Here is a 20,246-nt window from a genome sequence, read left to right on the forward strand (position 1 = left end):
CCAAAAAATTGAACAAAAACCTCAACGTTGACATACTCCAACAAATTCAACAATAACCTTAATATTAAAAAACACCAATAATTCAACAACAACCTCAACATTGAAAAACACCAACAAATTCAACAACAACCTTAATAATGAAAAACATCAACAAATTCAACAACAAGCTAAACTTAGAAAACAGTAACAAATTCAACAACATCAATATTTAATAACACCAACAAATTCAACAACAACCTTAATAATGAAAAACATCAACAAATTCAACAACAAGCTAAACTTAGAAAACAGTAACAAATTCAACAACAACATCAATATTTAATAACACCAACAAATTCAACAACAACCGCAAAATTGAAAAACACCAACAAATTCAACAACAACCTCAAAATTGAAAAACACCAAGAAATTCAAAAACAACCTCAACATTGAAAAATACCAACAAATTTAAGAACAACCTCAAAATTGAAAAACACTAACAAAATCAACAACAACCTCAAAATTGAAAAACACCAACAAATTCAACAACAATAGCAACATTGAAAAACACCAATAAATTGAACAAAAATCTCAACATTGACATACTCCAACAAATTAAACAACAACCTCAATATTAAATAACATCAACAAATTCAACAACAACCTCAACATTGAAAAACACCAACAAATTCAACAACAATCTTAATAATGAAGAACACCAACAAATTCAACAACAATCTTAACATAGAAAACAGCAATAAAGTAAACAACAAACTCAATATTGAATAACACCAACAAATTCAGCAACAACCTCAAACATAAAAAAAGCAACAAATACAAAAACAACCTGAGCATTGAAAAATACCAACAAATTCAACAACAAACTCAAAATTGAAAAACACCAACAAATTCAAAAACAACCCCAAAATTGAAAATCAACAACAAATTCAACTAAAACTCAATATTGAAAAGCAGCAAGAAATTCAACAACAACCTCAACATTAAAAAACTACAACAATTTCAAAAACAACCTCAACCTTGTATAACACCAACAAATTCAACAAGAACTCAATATTGAAGAACCCAAACAAAATCAAGAACAAAATCATCGTTTGAAAACATCAACAAATTCAACAAGCTCAAAAATAAAAAGACCAACAAATTCAACAACAACCTCAATAATAAAAAATACCAACAAATTCAACAACAACCTCAATATTGAAAAACAACAACAAATTCCAAATCAAACTTAATAATGAAAAACAGCAACAAATTCCGCAACAACTTCAATATTGAATAACACCAACAAATTCAACAACAACCTCAAAATTGAAAAACACCAACAAATTCAACAACAAACTCAACATTCAAAAACATCAACAAATTCAACAACAACTTCACAAATAAAAAGTACCAACAAATTTAACAACAACCTCAACATTGAAAAACACCAAAAATTGAACAAGAACCACAACATTGAAAAACACCAACAAATTCAACAACAACCACAAAATTGAAAAAAGCAATAAATTCAACAACAACCACAACATTGACAAACTCCAACAAATTTCAAAACAACCTCAACATTGAAAAACACCAACAAATTCAACAACAACCTCAACATTGAAAAATAACAGCAAATTCAACAGCAACCTCAAAATTGAAAAACACCAACAAGTGCAACAACAACCTCAACAGTGAAAAACACCAACAAATTCACGAAAAACCTCAACATTGAAAAATACCACAAATTAAAGAACAACCTTAATAATGAAAAACTCAAGCAAAATCAACAACAACCTCAACATTGAAAAACACCAACAAATTCAACAACAACCTCTAAATTGAAAAGGAGCAACAAATTCAACAACAACCTCAAAATTGAAAAATACCAACAAATTCAACAACAATCGCAACATTGAAAAACAAGAGCAAATTGAACAAAAACCTCAACATTGATATACTCCAACAAATTCAACAACAACCTCAAAAATAAAAAACATCAACAAATACAACAACAACCTCAACATTGAAAAATACCAACAAGTTCAACAAAAAACTCAACATTGAAAAACACCAACACATTCAACAGCAACTCAAGATTGAAAAACACCCACAAATTCAACAACCACCTCAAAATTGAAAAACACCAACAAATTCAACAACAATCGCAATATTGAAAAGCACCAAAAAATTGAAGAACCTCAACATTGACATACTCCAACCATGTCAACAACAACCTCAACATTGAAAAACACCAACAAATTCAACAACAACCTTAATAATGAAAATCATCAACAAATGCAACAAAAGCTAAACTTAGAAAACAGTAACAAATTCAACAACAATATCAATATTGAAAAACATCAACAAATTCAACAACAACCTCAACATTGACAAACTCCTACAAATTTAAAAACAACCTCAACATTGAAAAACATCAACAATTTCAACAACAGCCTCAACATTGAAAAACACCAACAAATTCAACAACAACCTCAACATTCAAAAACACCAAAAATTTCAACAAAAACCTGAAAAATAATAAACACCAGCAAATTCAACAAAATCTTCAATATCGAATAAGACAAACAAGCTCAACATTGACAAACTCGAACAAATTCAAATACAACCTCAACAATAAAAAACACCAACAAATTCAACAAAAACAACAAAAATAAAAAACACCAACAAATTCAAAAACAAAGTCAAGATTTAAAAACACCAACAAATTCAACAACAACCACAACATTCAAAAACATAAACAAATTCAAAAACAACCTCAAAAATAAAAAACATCAACAAAATCAACAACAACCTCAAAATTGAAAAACACCAAGAAATTCAAAAACAACCTCAACATTGAAAAATACCAACAAATTTAAGAACAATCTCAAAATTGAAAAACACTAACAAAATCAACAACAACCTCAAAATTGAAAAACACCAAGAAATTCAAAAACAACCTCAACATTGAAAAATACCAACAAATTTAAGAACAACCTCAAAATTGAAAAACACCAACAAATTCAACAACAATAGCAACATTGAAAAACACCAATAAATTGAACAAAAATCTCAACATTGACATACTCCAACAAATTAAACAACAACCTCAATATTAAATAACATCAACAAATTCAACAACAACCTCAACATTGAAAAACACCTACAAATTCAACAACAATCTTAATAATGAAGAACACCAACAAATTCAACAACAATCTCAACATAGAAAACAGCAATAAAGTAAACAACAAACTCAATATTGAATAACACCAATAAATTCAACAACAAACTCAACATTCAAAAACATCAACAAATTCAACAACAACTTCAAAAATAAAAAGCACCAACAAATTTAACAACAACCTCAACATTGAAAAACACCAACAAATTCAAGAACAACCTCAAAATTGAAAAACACCAAAAAATTGAACAAGAACCACAACATTGAAAAACACCAACAAATTCAACAACAACCACAAAATTGAAAAAAGCAACAAATTCAACAACAACCACAACATTGACAAACTCCAACAAATTTCAAAACAACCTCAACATTGAAAAACACCAACAATTCAACAACAACCTCAACATTGAAAAATAACAGCAAATTCAACAGCAATCTCAAAATTGAAAAACACCAACAAGTGCAACAAACAACCTCAAAATTGAAAAACACCAACAAATTCAACAATAATCGCAACATTGAAAAGCACCAAAAAATTGAACAAAAACCTCAACGTTGACATACTCCAACAAATTCAACAATAACCTTAATATTAAAAAACACCAATAATTCAACAACAACCTCAACATTTAAAAACACAAACAAATTCAACAACAACCTTAATAATGAAAAACATCAACAAATTCAACAACAAGCTAAACTTAGAAAACAGTAACAAATTCAACAACAACATCAATATTTAATAACACCAACAAATTCAACAACAACCGCAAAATTGAAAAACACCAACAAATTCAACAACAATAGCAACATTGAAAAACACCAATAAATTGAACAAAAATCTCAACATTGACATACTCCAACAAATTAAACAACAACCTCAATATTAAATAACATCAACAAATTCAACAACAACCTCAACATTGAAAAACACCTACAAATTCAACAACAATCTTAATAATGAAGAACACCAACAAATTCAACAACAATCTCAACATAGAAAACAGCAATAAAGTAAACAACAAACTCAATATTGAATAACACCAATAAATTCAACAACAAACTCAACATTCAAAAACATCAACAAATTCAACAACAACTTCAAAAATAAAAAGCACCAACAAATTTAACAACAACCTCAACATTGAAAAACACCAACAAATTCAAGAACAACCTCAAAATTGAAAAAGACCAAAAAATTGAACAAGAACCACAACATTGAAAAACACCAACAAATTCAACAACAACCACAAAATTGAAAAAAGCAACAAATTCAACAACAACCACAACATTGACAAACTCCAACAAATTTCAAAACAACCTCAACATTGAAAAACACCAACAAATTCAACAACAACCTCAACATTGAAAAACACCAACAAATTCAACAACAACCTTAATAATGAAAAACATCAACAAATTCAACAACAAGCTAAACTTAGAAAACAGTAACAAATTCAACAACATCAATATTTAATAACACCAACAAATTCAACAACAACCTTAATAATGAAAAACATCAACAAATTCAACAACAAGCTAAACTTAGAAAACAGTAACAAATTCAACAACAACATCAATATTTAATAACACCAACAAATTCAACAACAACTGCAAAATTGAAAAACACCAACAAATTCAACAACAACCTCAAAATTGAAAAACACCAAGAAATTCAAAAACAACCTCAACATTGAAAAATACCAACAAATTTAAGAACAACCTCAAAATTGAAAAACACTAACAAAATCAACAACAACCTCAAAATTGAAAAACACCAACAAATTCAACAACAATAGCAACATTGAAAAACACCAATAAATTGAACAAAAATCTCAACATTGACATACTCCAACAAATTAAACAACAACCTCAATATTAAATAACATCAACAGATTCAACAACAACCTCAACATTGAAAAACACCAACAAATTCAACAACAATCTTAATAATGAAGAACACCAACAAATTCAACAACAATCTTAACATAGAAAACAGCAATAAAGTAAACAACAAACTCAATATTGAATAACACCAACAAATTCAGCAACAACCTCAAACATAAAAAAAGCAACAAATACAAAAACAACCTGAGCATTGAAAAATACCAACAAATTCAACAACAAACTCAAAATTGAAAAACACCAACAAATTAAAAAACAACCCCAAAATTGAAAATCAACAACAAATTCAACTAAAACTCAATATTGAAAAGCAGCAAGAAATTCAACAACAACCTCAACATTAAAAAACTACAACAATTTCAAAAACAACCTCAACCTTGTATAACACCAACAAATTCAACAAGAACTCAATATTGAAGAACCCAAACAAAATCAAGAACAAAATCATCGTTTGAAAACATCAACAAATTCAACAAGCTCAAAAATAAAAAGACCAACAAATTCAACAACAACCTCAATAATAAAAAATACCAACAAATTCAACAACAACCTCAATATTGAAAAACAACATCAAATTCCAAATCAAACTTAATAATGAAAAACAGCAACAAATTCCGCAACAACTTCAATATTGAATAACACCAACAAATTCAACAACAACCTCAAAATTGAAAAACACCAACAAATTCAACAACAAACTCAACATTCAAAAACATCAACAAATTCAACAACAACTTCAAAAATAAAAAGCACCAACAAATTAACAACAACCTCAACATTGAAAAACACCAAAAAATTGAACAAGAACCACAACATTGAAAAACACCAACAAATTCAACAACAACCACAAAATTAAAAAAAAGCAATAAATTCAACAACAACCACAACATTGAAAATCAACAACAAATTCAACTAAAACTCAATATTGAAAAGCAGCAAGAAATTCAACAACAACCTCAACATTAAAAAACTACAACAATTTCAAAAACAACCTCAACCTTGTATAACACCAACAAATTCAACAAGAACTCAATATTGAAGAACCCAAACAAAATCAAGAACAAAATCATCGTTTGAAAACATCAACAAATTCAACAAGCTCAAAAATAAAAAGACCAACAAATTCAACAACAACCTCAATAATAAAAAATACCAACAAATTCAACAACAACCTCAATATTGAAAAACAACAACAAATTACAAATCAAACTTAATAATGAAAAACAGCAACAAATTCCGCAACAACTTCAATATTGAATAACACCAACAAATTCAACAACAACCTCAAAATTGAAAAACACCAACAAATTCAACAACAAACTCAACATTCAAAAACATCAACAAATTCAACAACAACTTCAAAAATAAAAAGCACCAACAAATTTAACAACAACCTCAACATTGAAAAACACCAAAAAATTGAACAAGAACCACAACATTGAAAAACACCAACAAATTCAACAACAACCACAAAATTGAAAAAAGCAATAAATTCAACAACAACCACAACATTGACAAACTCTAACAAATTTCAAAACAACCTCAACATTGAAAAACACCAACAAATTCAACAACAACCTCAACATTGAAAAATAACAGCAAATTCAACAGCAACCTCAAAATTGAAAAACACCAACAAGTGCAACAACAACCTCAACAGTGAAAAACACCAACAAATTCACGAAAAACCTCAACATTGAAAAATACCACAAATTAAAGAACAACCTTAATAATGAAAAACTCAAGCAAAATCAACAACAACCTCAACATTGAAAAACAGCCAACAAATTCAACAACAACCTCTAAATTGAAAAGGAGCAACAAATTCAACAACAACCTCAAAATTGAAAAATACCAACAAATTCAACAACAATCGCAACATTGAAAAACAAGAGCAAATTGAACAAAAACCTCAACATTGATATACTCCAACAAATTCAACAACAACCTCAAAAATAAAAAACATCAACAAATACAACAACAACCTCAACATTGAAAAATACCAACAAGTTCAACAAAAAACTCAACATTGAAAAACACCAACACATTCAACAGCAACTCAAGATTGAAAAACACCCACAAATTCAACAACCACCTCAAAATTGAAAAACACCAACAAATTCAACAACAATCGCAATATTGAAAAGCACCAAAAAATTGAAGAACCTCAACATTGACATACTCCAACCATGTCAACAACAACCTCAACATTGAAAAACACCAACAAATTCAACAACAACCTTAATAATGAAAATCATCAACAAATGCAACAAAAGCTAAACTTAGAAAACAGTAACAAATTCAACAACAATATCAATATTGAAAAACATCAACAAATTCAACAACAACCTCAACATTGACAAACTCCTACAAATTTAAAAACAACCTCAACATTGAAAAACATCAACAATTTCAACAACAGCCTCAACATTGAAAAACACCAACAAATTCAACAACAACCTCAACATTCAAAAACACCAAAAATTTCAACAAAAACCTGAAAAATAATAAACACCAGCAAATTCAACAAAATCTTCAATATCGAATAAGACAAACAAGCTCAACATTGACAAACTCGAACAAATTCAAATACAACCTCAACAATAAAAAACACCAACAAATTCAACAAAAACAACAAAAATAAAAAACACCAACAAATTCAAAAACAAAGTCAAGATTTAAAAACACCAACAAATTCAACAACAACCACAACATTCAAAAACATAAACAAATTCAAAAACAACCTCAAAAATAAAAAACATCAACAAAATCAACAACAACCTCAAAATTGAAAAACACCAAGAAATTCAAAAACAACCTCAACATTGAAAAATACCAACAAATTTAAGAACAACCTCAAAATTGAAAAACACTAACAAAATCAACAACAACCTCAAAATTGAAAAACACCAAGAAATTCAAAAACAACCTCAACATTGAAAAATACCAACAAATTTAAGAACAACCTCAAAATTGAAAAACACCAACAAATTCAACAACAATAGCAACATTGAAAAACACCAATAAATTGAACAAAAATCTCAACATTGACATACTCCAACAAATTAAACAACAACCTCAATATTAAATAACATCAACAAATTCAATAACAACCTCAACATTGAAAAACACCTACAAATTCAACAACAATCTTAATAATGAAGAACACCAACAAATTCAACAACAATCTCAACATAGAAAACAGCAATAAAGTAAACAACAAACTCAATATTGAATAACACCAATAAATTCAAAAACAAACTCAACATTCAAAAACATCAACAAATTCAACAACAACTTCAAAAATAAAAAGCACCAACAAATTTAACAACAACCTCAACATTGAAAAACACCAACAAATTCAAGAACAACCTCAAAATTGAAAAAGACCAAAAAATTGAACAAGAACCACAACATTGAAAAACACCAACAAATTCAACAACAACCACAAAATTGAAAAAAGCAACAAATTCAACAACAACCACAACATTGACAAACTCCAACAAATTTCAAAACAACCTCAACATTGAAAAACACCAACAAATTCAACAACAACCTCAACATTGAAAAATAACAGCAAATTCAACAGCAATCTCAAAATTGAAAAACACCAACAAGTGCAACAAACAACCTCAAAATTGAAAAACACCAACAAATTCAACAATAATCGCAACATTGAAAAGCACCAAAAAATTGAACAAAAACCTCAACGTTGACATACTCCAACAAATTCAACAATAACCTTAATATTAAAAAACACCAATAATTCAACAACAACCTCAACATTGAAAAACACCAACAAATTCAACAACAACCTTAATAATGAAAAACATCAACAAATTCAACAACAAGCTAAACTTAGAAAACAGTAACAAATTCAACAACAACATCAATATTTAATAACACCAACAAATTCAAAAACAACCGCAAAATTGAAAAACACCAACAAATTCAACAACAATAGCAACATTGAAAAACACCAATAAATTGAACAAAAATCTCAACATTGACATACTCCAACAAATTAAACAACAACCTCAATATTAAATAACAACAAGAAATTCAACAACAACCTCAACATTGAAAAACACCTACAAATTCAACAACAATCTTAATAATGAAGAACACCAACAAATTCAACAACAATCTCAACATAGAAAACAGCAATAAAGTAAACAACAAACTCAATATTGAATAACACCAATAAATTCAACAACAAACTCAACATTCAAAAACATCAACAAATTCAACAACAACTTCAAAAATAAAAAGCACCAACAAATTTAACAACAACCTCAACATTGAAAAACACCAACAAATTCAAGAACAACCTCAAAATTGAAAAAGACCAAAAAATTGAACAAGAACCACAACATTGAAAAACACCAACAAATTCAACAACAACCACAAAATTGAAAAAAGCAACAAATTCAACAACAACCACAACATTGACAAACTCCAACAAATTTCAAAACAACCTCAACATTGAAAAACACCAACAAATTCAACAACAACCTCAACATTGAAAAATAACAGCAAATTCAACAGCAATCTCAAAATTGAAAAACACCAACAAGTGCAACAAACAACCTCAAAATTGAAAAACACCAACAAACTCAACAATAATCGCAACATTGAAAAGCACCAAAAAATTGAACAAAAACCTCAACGTTGACATACTCCAACAAATTCAACAATAACCTTAATAATAAAAAACACCAATAATTCAACAACAACCTCAACATTGAAAAACACCAACAAATTCAACAACAACCTTAATAATGAAAAACATCAACAAATTCAACAACAAGCTAAACTTAGAAAACAGTAACAAATTCAACAACAACATCAATATTTAATAACACCAACAAATTCAACAACAACCGCAAAATTGAAAAACACCAACAAATTCAACAACAACCTCAAAATTGAAAAACACCAAGAAATTCAAAAACAACCTCAACATTGAAAAATACCAACAAATTTAAGAACAACCTCAACATTGAAAAACACTAACGAAATCAACAACAACCTCAAAATTGAAAAACACCAAGAAATTCAAAAACAACCTCAACATTGAAAAATACCAACAAATTTAAGAACAACCTCAAAATTGAAAAACACTAACAAATTCAGCAACAACTTCAAAATTGAAAAACACCAACAAATTCAACAACAATAGCAACATTGAAAAACACCAATAAATTGAACAAAAATCTCAACATTGACATACTCCAACAAATTAAACAACAACCTCAATATTAAATAACATCAACAAATTCAACAACAACCTCAACATTGAAAAACACCAACAAATTCAACAACAATCTTAATAATGAAGAACACCAACAAATTCAACAACAATCTCAACATAGAAAACAGCAATAAAGTAAACAACAAACTCAATATTGAATAACACCAACAAATTCAGCAACAACCTCAAACATAAAAAAAGCAACAAATACAAAAACAACCTCAGCATTGAAAAATACCAACAAATTCAACAACAAACTCAAAATTGAAAAACACCAACAAATTCAAAAACAACCCCAAAATTGAAAATCAACAACAAATTCAACTAAAACTCAATATTGAAAAGCAGCAAGAAATTCAACAACAACCTCAACATTAAAAAACTACAACAATTTCAAAAACAACCTCAACCTTGTATAACACCAACAAATTCAACAAGAACTCAATATTGAAGAACCCAAACAAAATCAAGAACAAAATCATCGTTTGAAAACATCAACAAATTCAACAAGCTCAAAAATAAAAAGACCAACAAATTCAACAACAACCTCAATAATAAAAAATACCAACAAATTCAACAACAAACTCTATATTGAAAAACAACAACAAATTCCAAATCAAACTTAATAATGAAAAACAGCAACAAATTCCGCAACAACTTCAATATTGAATAACACCAACAAATTCAACAACAACCTCAAAATTGAAAAACACCAACAAATTCAACAACCACAAAATTGAAAAAAGCAATAAATTCAACAACAACCACAACATTGACAAACTCCAACAAATTTCAAAACAATCTCAACATTGAAAAACACCAACAAATTCAAGAACAACCTCAAAATTGAAAAACACCAAAAAATTGAACAAGAACCACAACATTGAAAAACACCAACAAATTCAACAACAACCACGAAATTGAAAAAAGCAACAAATTCAACAACAACCACAACATTGACAAACTCCAACAAATTTCAAAACAACCTCAACATTGAAAAACACCAACAAATTCAACAACAACCTCAACATTGAAAAATAACAGCAAATTCAACAGCAATCTCAAAATTGAAAAACACCAACAAGTGCAACAAACAACCTCAAAATTGAAAAACACCAACAAATTCAACAATAATCGCAACATTGAAAAGCACCAAAAAATTGAACAAAAACCTCAACGTTGACATACTCCAACAAATTCAACAATAACCTTAATATTAAAAAACACCAATAATTCAACAACAACCTCAACATTGAAAAACACCAACAAATTCAACAACAACCTTAATAATGAAAAACATCAACAAATTCAACAACAAGCTAAACTTAGAAAACAGTAACAAATTCAACAACAACATCAATATTTAATAACACCAACAAATTCAACAACAACCGCAAAATTGAAAAACACCAACAAATTCAACAACAACCTCCAAATTGAAAAACACCAAGAAATTCAAAAACAACCTCAACATTGAAAAATACCAACAAATTTAAGAACAACCTCAACATTGAAAAACACTAACAAAATCAACAACAACCTCAAAATTGAAAAACACCAAGAAATTCAAAAACAACCTCAACATTGAAAAATACCAACAAATTTAAGAACAACCTCAAAATTGAAAAACACTAACAAATTCAGCAACAACTTCAAAATTGAAAAACACCAACAAATTCAACAACAATAGCAACATTGAAAAACACCAATAAATTGAACAAAAATCTCAACATTGACATACTCCAACAAATTAAACAACAACCTCAATATTGAAAAACACCAATAAATTCAACAACAAACTCAACATTCAAAAACATCAACAAATTCAACAACAACTTCAAAAATAAAAAGCACCAACAAATTTAACAACAACCTCAACATTGAAAAACACCAAAAAATTGAACAAGAACCACAACATTGAAAAACACCAACAAATTCAACAACAACCACAAAATTGAAAAAAGCAATAAATTCACCAACAACCACAACATTGACAAACTCCAACAAATTTCAAAACAACCTCAACATTGAAAAACACCAACAAATTCAACAACAACCTCAACATTGAAAAATAACAGCAAATTCAACAGCAACCTCAAAATTGAAAAACACCAACAAGTGCAACAACAACCTCAACAGTGAAAAACACCAACAAATTCACGAAAAACCTCAACATTGAAAAATACCACAAATTAAAGAACAACCTTAATAATGAAAAACTCAAGCAAAATCAACAACAACCTCAACATTGAAAAACACCAACAAATTCAACAACAACCTCTAAATTGAAAAGCAGCAACAAATTCAACAACAACCTCAAAATTGAAAAATACCAACAAATTCAACAACAATCGCAACATTGAAAAACAAGAGCAAATTGAACAAAAACCTCAACATTGATATACTCCAACAAATTCAACAACAACCTCAAAAATAAAAAACATCAACAAATACAACAACAACCTCAACATTGAAAAATACCAACAAGTTCAACAAAAAACTCAACATTGAAAAACACCAACACATTCAACAGCAACTCAAGATTGAAAAACACCCACAAATTCAACAAACACCTCAAAATTGAAAAACACCAACAAATTCAACAACAATCGCAATATTGAAAAGCACCAAAAAATTGAAGAACCTCAACAATGACATACTCCAACCATGTCAACAACAACCTCAACATTGAAAAACACCAACAAATTCAACAACAACCTTAATAATGAAAATCATCAACAAATGCAACAAAAGCTAAACTTAGAAAACAGTAACAAATTCAACAACAACATCAATATTGAAAAACATCAACAAATTCAACAACAACCTCAACATTGACAAACTCCTACAAATTTAAAAAGAACCTCAACATTGAAAAACATCAACAATTTCAACAACAGCCTCAACATTGAAAAACACCAACAAATTCAACAACAATCTCAACATAGAAAATAGCAATAAAGTAAACAGCAAACTCAATATTGAATAACACCAATAAATTCAACAACAAACTCAACATTCAAAAACATCAACAAATTCAACAACAACTTCAAAAATAAAAAGCACCAACAAATTTAACAACAACCTCAACATTGAAAAACACCAACAAATTCAAGAACAACCTCAAAATTGAAAAACACCAAAAAATTGAACAAGAACCACAACATTGAAAAACACCAACAAATTCAACAACAACCACAAAATTGAAAAAAGCAACAAATTCAACAACAACCACAACATTGACAAACTCCAACAAATTTCAAAACAACCTCAACATTGAAAAACACCAACACATTCAACAACAACCTCAACATTGAAAAATAACAGCAAATTCAACAACAACCTCAAAATTGAAAAACACCAACAAATTCAACAATAATCGCAACATTGAAAAGCACCAAAAAATTGGACAAAAACCTCAACATTGACATACTCCAACAAATTCAACAATAACCTTAATATTAAAAAACACCAATAATTCAACAACAACCTCAACATTGAAAAACACCAACAAATTCAACAACAACCTTAATAATGAAAAACATCAACAAATTCAACAACAAGCTAAACTTAGAAAACAGTAACAAATTCAACAACATCAATATTTAATAACACCAACAAATTCAACAACAACCTTAATAATGAAAAACATCAACAAATTCAACAACAAGCTAAACTTTGAAAACAGTAACAAATTCAACAACAACATCAATATTTAATAACACCAACAAATTCAACAACAACCGCAAAATTGAAAAACACCAACAAATTCAACAACAACCTCAAAATTGAAAAACACCAAGAAATTCAAAAACAACCTCAACATTGAAAAATACCAACAAATTTAAGAACAACCTCAAAATTGAAAAACACTAACAAAATCAACAACAACCTCAAAATTGAAAAACACCAACAAATTCAACAACAATAGCAACATTGAAAAACACCAATAAATTGAACAAAAATCTCAACATTGACATACTCCAACAAATTAAACAACAACCTCAATATTAAATAACATCAACAAATTCAACAACAACCTCAACATTGAAAAACACCAACAAATTCAACAACAACCTTAATAATGAAAAACATCAACAAATTCAACAACAAGCTAAACTTAGAAAACAGTAACAAATTCAACAACAACATCAATATTTAATAACACCAACAAATTCAACAACAACCGCAAAATTGAAAAACACCAACAAATTCAACAACAATAGCAACATTGAAAAACACCAATAAATTGAACAAAAATCTCAACATTGACATACTCCAACAAATTAAACAACAACCTCAATATTAAATAACATCAACAAATTCAACAACAACCTCAACATTGAAAAACACCTACAAATTCAACAACAATCTTAATAATGAAGAACACCAACAAATTCAACAACAATCTCAACATAGAAAACAGCAATAAAGTAAACAACAAACTCAATATTGAATAACACCAATAAATTCAACAACAAACTCAACATTCAAAAACATCAACAAATTCAACAACAACTTCAAAAATAAAAAGCACCAACAAATTTAACAACAACCTCAACATTGAAAAACACCAACAAATTCAAGAACAACCTCAAAATTGAAAAAGACCAAAAAATTGAACAAGAACCACAACATTGAAAAACACCAACAAATTCAACAACAACCACAAAATTGAAAAAAGCAACAAATTCAACAACAACCACAACATTGACAAACTCCAACAAATTTCAAAACAACCTCAACATTGAAAAACACCAACAAATTCAACAACAACCTCAACATTGAAAAATAACAGCAAATTCAACAGCAATCTCAAAATTGAAAAACACCAACAAGTGCAACAAACAACCTCAAAATTGAAAAACACCAACAAACTCAACAATAATCGCAACATTGAAAAGCACCAAAAAATTGAACAAAAACCTCAACGTTGACATACTCCAACAAATTCAACAATAACCTTAATAATAAAAAACACCAATAATTCAACAACAACCTCAACATTGAAAAACACCAACAAATTCAACAACAACCTTAATAATGAAAAACATCAACAAATTCAACAACAAGCTAAACTTAGAAAACAGTAACAAATTCAACAACAACATCAATATTTAATAACACCAACAAATTCAACAACAACCGCAAAATTGAAAAACACCAACAAATTCAACAACAACCTCAAAATTGAAAAACACCAAGAAATTCAAAAACAACCTCAACATTGAAAAATACCAACAAATTTAAGAACAACCTCAACATTGAAAAACACTAACGAAATCAACAACAACCTCAAAATTGAAAAACACCAAGAAATTCAAAAACAACCTCAACATTGAAAAATACCAACAAATTTAAGAACAACCTCAAAATTGAAAAACACTAACAAATTCAGCAACAACTTCAAAATTGAAAAACACCAACAAATTCAACAACAATAGCAACATTGAAAAACACCAATAAATTGAACAAAAATCTCAACATTGACATACTCCAACAAATTAAACAACAACCTCAATATTAAATAACATCAACAAATTCAACAACAACCTCAACATTGAAAAACACCAACAAATTCAACAACAATCTTAATAATGAAGAACACCAACAAATTCAACAACAATCTCAACATAGAAAACAGCAATAAAGTAAACAACAAACTCAATATTGAATAACACCAACAAATTCAGCAACAACCTCAAACATAAAAAAGCAACAAATACAAAAACAACCTCAGCATTGAAAAATACCAACAAATTCAACAACAAACTCAAAATTGAAAAACACCAACAAATTCAAAAACAACCCCAAAATTGAAAATCAACAACAAATTCAACTAAAACTCAATATTGAAAAGCAGCAAGAAATTCAACAACAACCTCAACATTAAAAAACTACAACAATTTCAAAAACAACCTCAACCTTGTATAACACCAACAAATTCAACAAGAACTCAATATTGAAGAACCCAAACAAAATCAAGAACAAAATCATCGTTTGAAAACATCAACAAATTCAACAAGCTCAAAAATAAAAAGACCAACAAATTCAACAACAACCTCAATAATAAAAAATACCAACAAATTCAACAACAAACTCTATATTGAAAAACAACAACAAATTCCAAATCAAACTTAATAATGAAAAACAGCAACAAATTCCGCAACAACTTCAATATTGAATAACACCAACAAATTCAACAACAACCTCAAAATTGAAAAACACCAACAAATTCAACAACCACAAAATTGAAAAAAGCAATAAATTCAACAACAACCACAACATTGACAAACTCCAACAAATTTCAAAACAATCTCAACATTGAAAAACACCAACAAATTCAAGAACAACCTCAAAATTGAAAAACACCAAAAAATTCAACAACAACCACAACATTGACAAACTCCAACAAATTTCAAAACAACCTCAACATTGAAAAACACCAACAAATTCAACAACAACCTCAACATTGAAAAATAACAGCAAATTCAACAGCAATCTCAAAATTGAAAAACACCAACAAGTGCAACAAACAACCTCAAAATTGAAAAACACCAACAAATTCAACAATAATCGCAACATTGAAAAGCACCAAAAAATTGAACAAAAACCTCAACGTTGACATGCTCCAACAAATTCAACAATAACCTTAATATTAAAAAACACCAATAATTCAACAACAACCTCAACATTGAAAAACACCAACAAATTCAACAACAACCTTAATAATGAAAAACATCAACAAATTCAACAACAAGCTAAACTTAGAAAACAGTAACAAATTCAACAACAACATCAATATTTAATAACACCAACAAATTCAACAACAACCGCAAAATTGAAAAACACCAACAAATTCAACAACAACCTCCAAATTGAAAAACACCAAGAAATTCAAAAACAACCTCAACATTGAAAAATACCAACAAATTTAAGAACAACCTCAACATTGAAAAACACTAACAAAATCAACAACAACCTCAAAATTGAAAAACACCAAGAAATTCAAAAACAACCTCAACATTGAAAAATACCAACAAATTTAAGAACAACCTCAAAATTGAAAAACACTAACAAATTCAGCAACAACTTCAAAATTGAAAAACACCAACAAATTCAACAACAATAGCAACATTGAAAAACACCAATAAATTGAACAAAAATCTCAACATTGACATACTCCAACAAATTAAACAACAACCTCAATATTGAAAAACACCAATAAATTCAACAACAAACTCAACATTCAAAAACATCAACAAATTCAACAACAACTTCAAAAATAAAAAGCACCAACAAATTTAACAACAACCTCAACATTGAAAAACACCAAAAAATTGAACAAGAACCACAACATTGAAAAACACCAACAAATTCAACAACAACCACAAAATTGAAAAAAGCAATAAATTCACCAACAACCACAACATTGACAAACTCCAACAAATTTCAAAACAACCTCAACATTGAAAAACACCAACAAATTCAACAACAACCTCAACATTGAAAAATAACAGCAAATTCAACAGCAACCTCAAAATTGAAAAACACCAACAAGTGCAACAACAACCTCAACAGTGAAAAACACCAACAAATTCACGAAAAACCTCAACATTGAAAAATACCACAAATTAAAGAACAACCTTAATAATGAAAAACTCAAGCAAAATCAACAACAACCTCAACATTGAAAAACACCAACAAATTCAACAACAACCTCTAAATTGAAAAGCAGCAACAAATTCAACAACAACCTCAAAATTGAAAAATACCAACAAATTCAACAACAATCGCAACATTGAAAAACAAGAGCAAATTGAACAAAAACCTCAACATTGATATACTCCAACAAATTCAACAACAACCTCAAAAATAAAAAACATCAACAAATACAACAACAACCTCAACATTGAAAAATACCAACAAGTTCAACAAAAAACTCAACATTGAAAAACACCAACACATTCAACAGCAACTCAAGATTGAAAAACACCCACAAATTCAACAAACACCTCAAAATTGAAAAACACCAACAAATTCAACAACAATCGCAATATTGAAAAGCACCAAAAAATTGAAGAACCTCAACAATGACATACTCCAACCATGTCAACAACAACCTCAACATTGAAAAACACCAACAAATTCAACAACAACCTTAATAATGAAAATCATCAACAAATGCAACAAAAGCTAAACTTAGAAAACAGTAACAAATTCAACAACAACATCAATATTGAAAAACATCAACAAATTCAACAACAACCTCAACATTGACAAACTCCTACAAATTTAAAAAGAACCTCAACATTGAAAAACATCAACAATTTCAACAACAGCCTCAACATTGAAAAACACCAACAAATTCAACAACAATCTCAACATAGAAAATAGCAATAAAGTAAACAGCAAACTCAATATTGAATAACACCAATAAATTCAACAACAAACTCAACATTCAAAAACATCAACAAATTCAACAACAACTTCAAAAATAAAAAGCACCAACAAATTTAACAACAACCTCAACATTGAAAAACACCAACAAATTCAAGAACAACCTCAAAATTGAAAAACACCAAAAAATTGAACAAGAACCACAACATTGAAAAACACCAACAAATTCAACAACAACCACAAAATTGAAAAAAGCAACAAATTCAACAACAACCACAACATTGACAAACTCCAACAAATTTCAAAACAACCTCAACATTGAAAAACACCAACACATTCAACAACAACCTCAACATTGAAAAATAACAGCAAATTCAACAACAACCTCAAAATTGAAAAACACCAACAAATTCAACAATAATCGCAACATTGAAAAGCACCAAAAAATTGGACAAAAACCTCAACATTGACATACTCCAACAAATTCAACAATAACCTTAATATTAAAAAACACCAATAATTCAACAACAACCTCAACATTGAAAAACACCAACAAATTCAACAACAACCTTAATAATGAAAAACATCAACAAATTCAACAACAAGCTAAACTTAGAAAACAGTAACAAATTCAACAACATCAATATTTAATAACACCAACAAATTCAACAACAACCTTAATAATGAAAAACATCAACAAATTCAACAACAAGCTAAACTTTGAAAACAGTAACAAATTCAACAACAACATCAATATTTAATAACACCAACAAATTCAACAACAACCGCAAAATTGAAAAACACCAACAAATTCAACAACAACCTCAAAATTGAAAAACACCAAGAAATTCAAAAACAACCTCAACATTGAAAAATACCAACAAATTTAAGAACAACCTCAAAATTGAAAAACACTAACAAAATCAACAACAACCTCAAAATTGAAAAACACCAACAAATTCAACAACAATAGCAACATTGAAAAACACCAATAAATTGAACAAAAATCTCAACATTGACATACTCCAACAAATTAAACAACAACCTCAATATTAAATAACATCAACAAATTCAACAACAACCTCAACATTGAAAAACACCAACAAATTCAACAACAACCTTAATAATGAAAAACATCAACAAATTCAACAACAAGCTAAACTTAGAAAACAGTAACAAATTCAACAACAACATCAATATTTAATAACACCAACAAATTCAACAACAACCGCAAAATTGAAAAACACCAACAAATTCAACAACAATAGCAACATTGAAAAACACCAATAAATTGAACAAAAATCTCAACATTGACATACTCCAACAAATTAAACAACAACCTCAATATTAAATAACATCAACAAATTCAACAACAACCTCAACATTGAAAAACACCTACAAATTCAACAACAATCTTAATAATGAAGAACACCAACAAATTCAACAACAATCTCAACATAGAAAACAGCAATAAAGTAAACAACAAACTCAATATTGAATAACACCAATAAATTC

This window comes from Carcharodon carcharias, chromosome 31 (genome assembly GCF_017639515.1).
Source record: "Carcharodon carcharias isolate sCarCar2 chromosome 31, sCarCar2.pri, whole genome shotgun sequence".
NCBI classification, from domain to species: Eukaryota; Metazoa; Chordata; class Chondrichthyes; order Lamniformes; family Lamnidae; genus Carcharodon; species Carcharodon carcharias.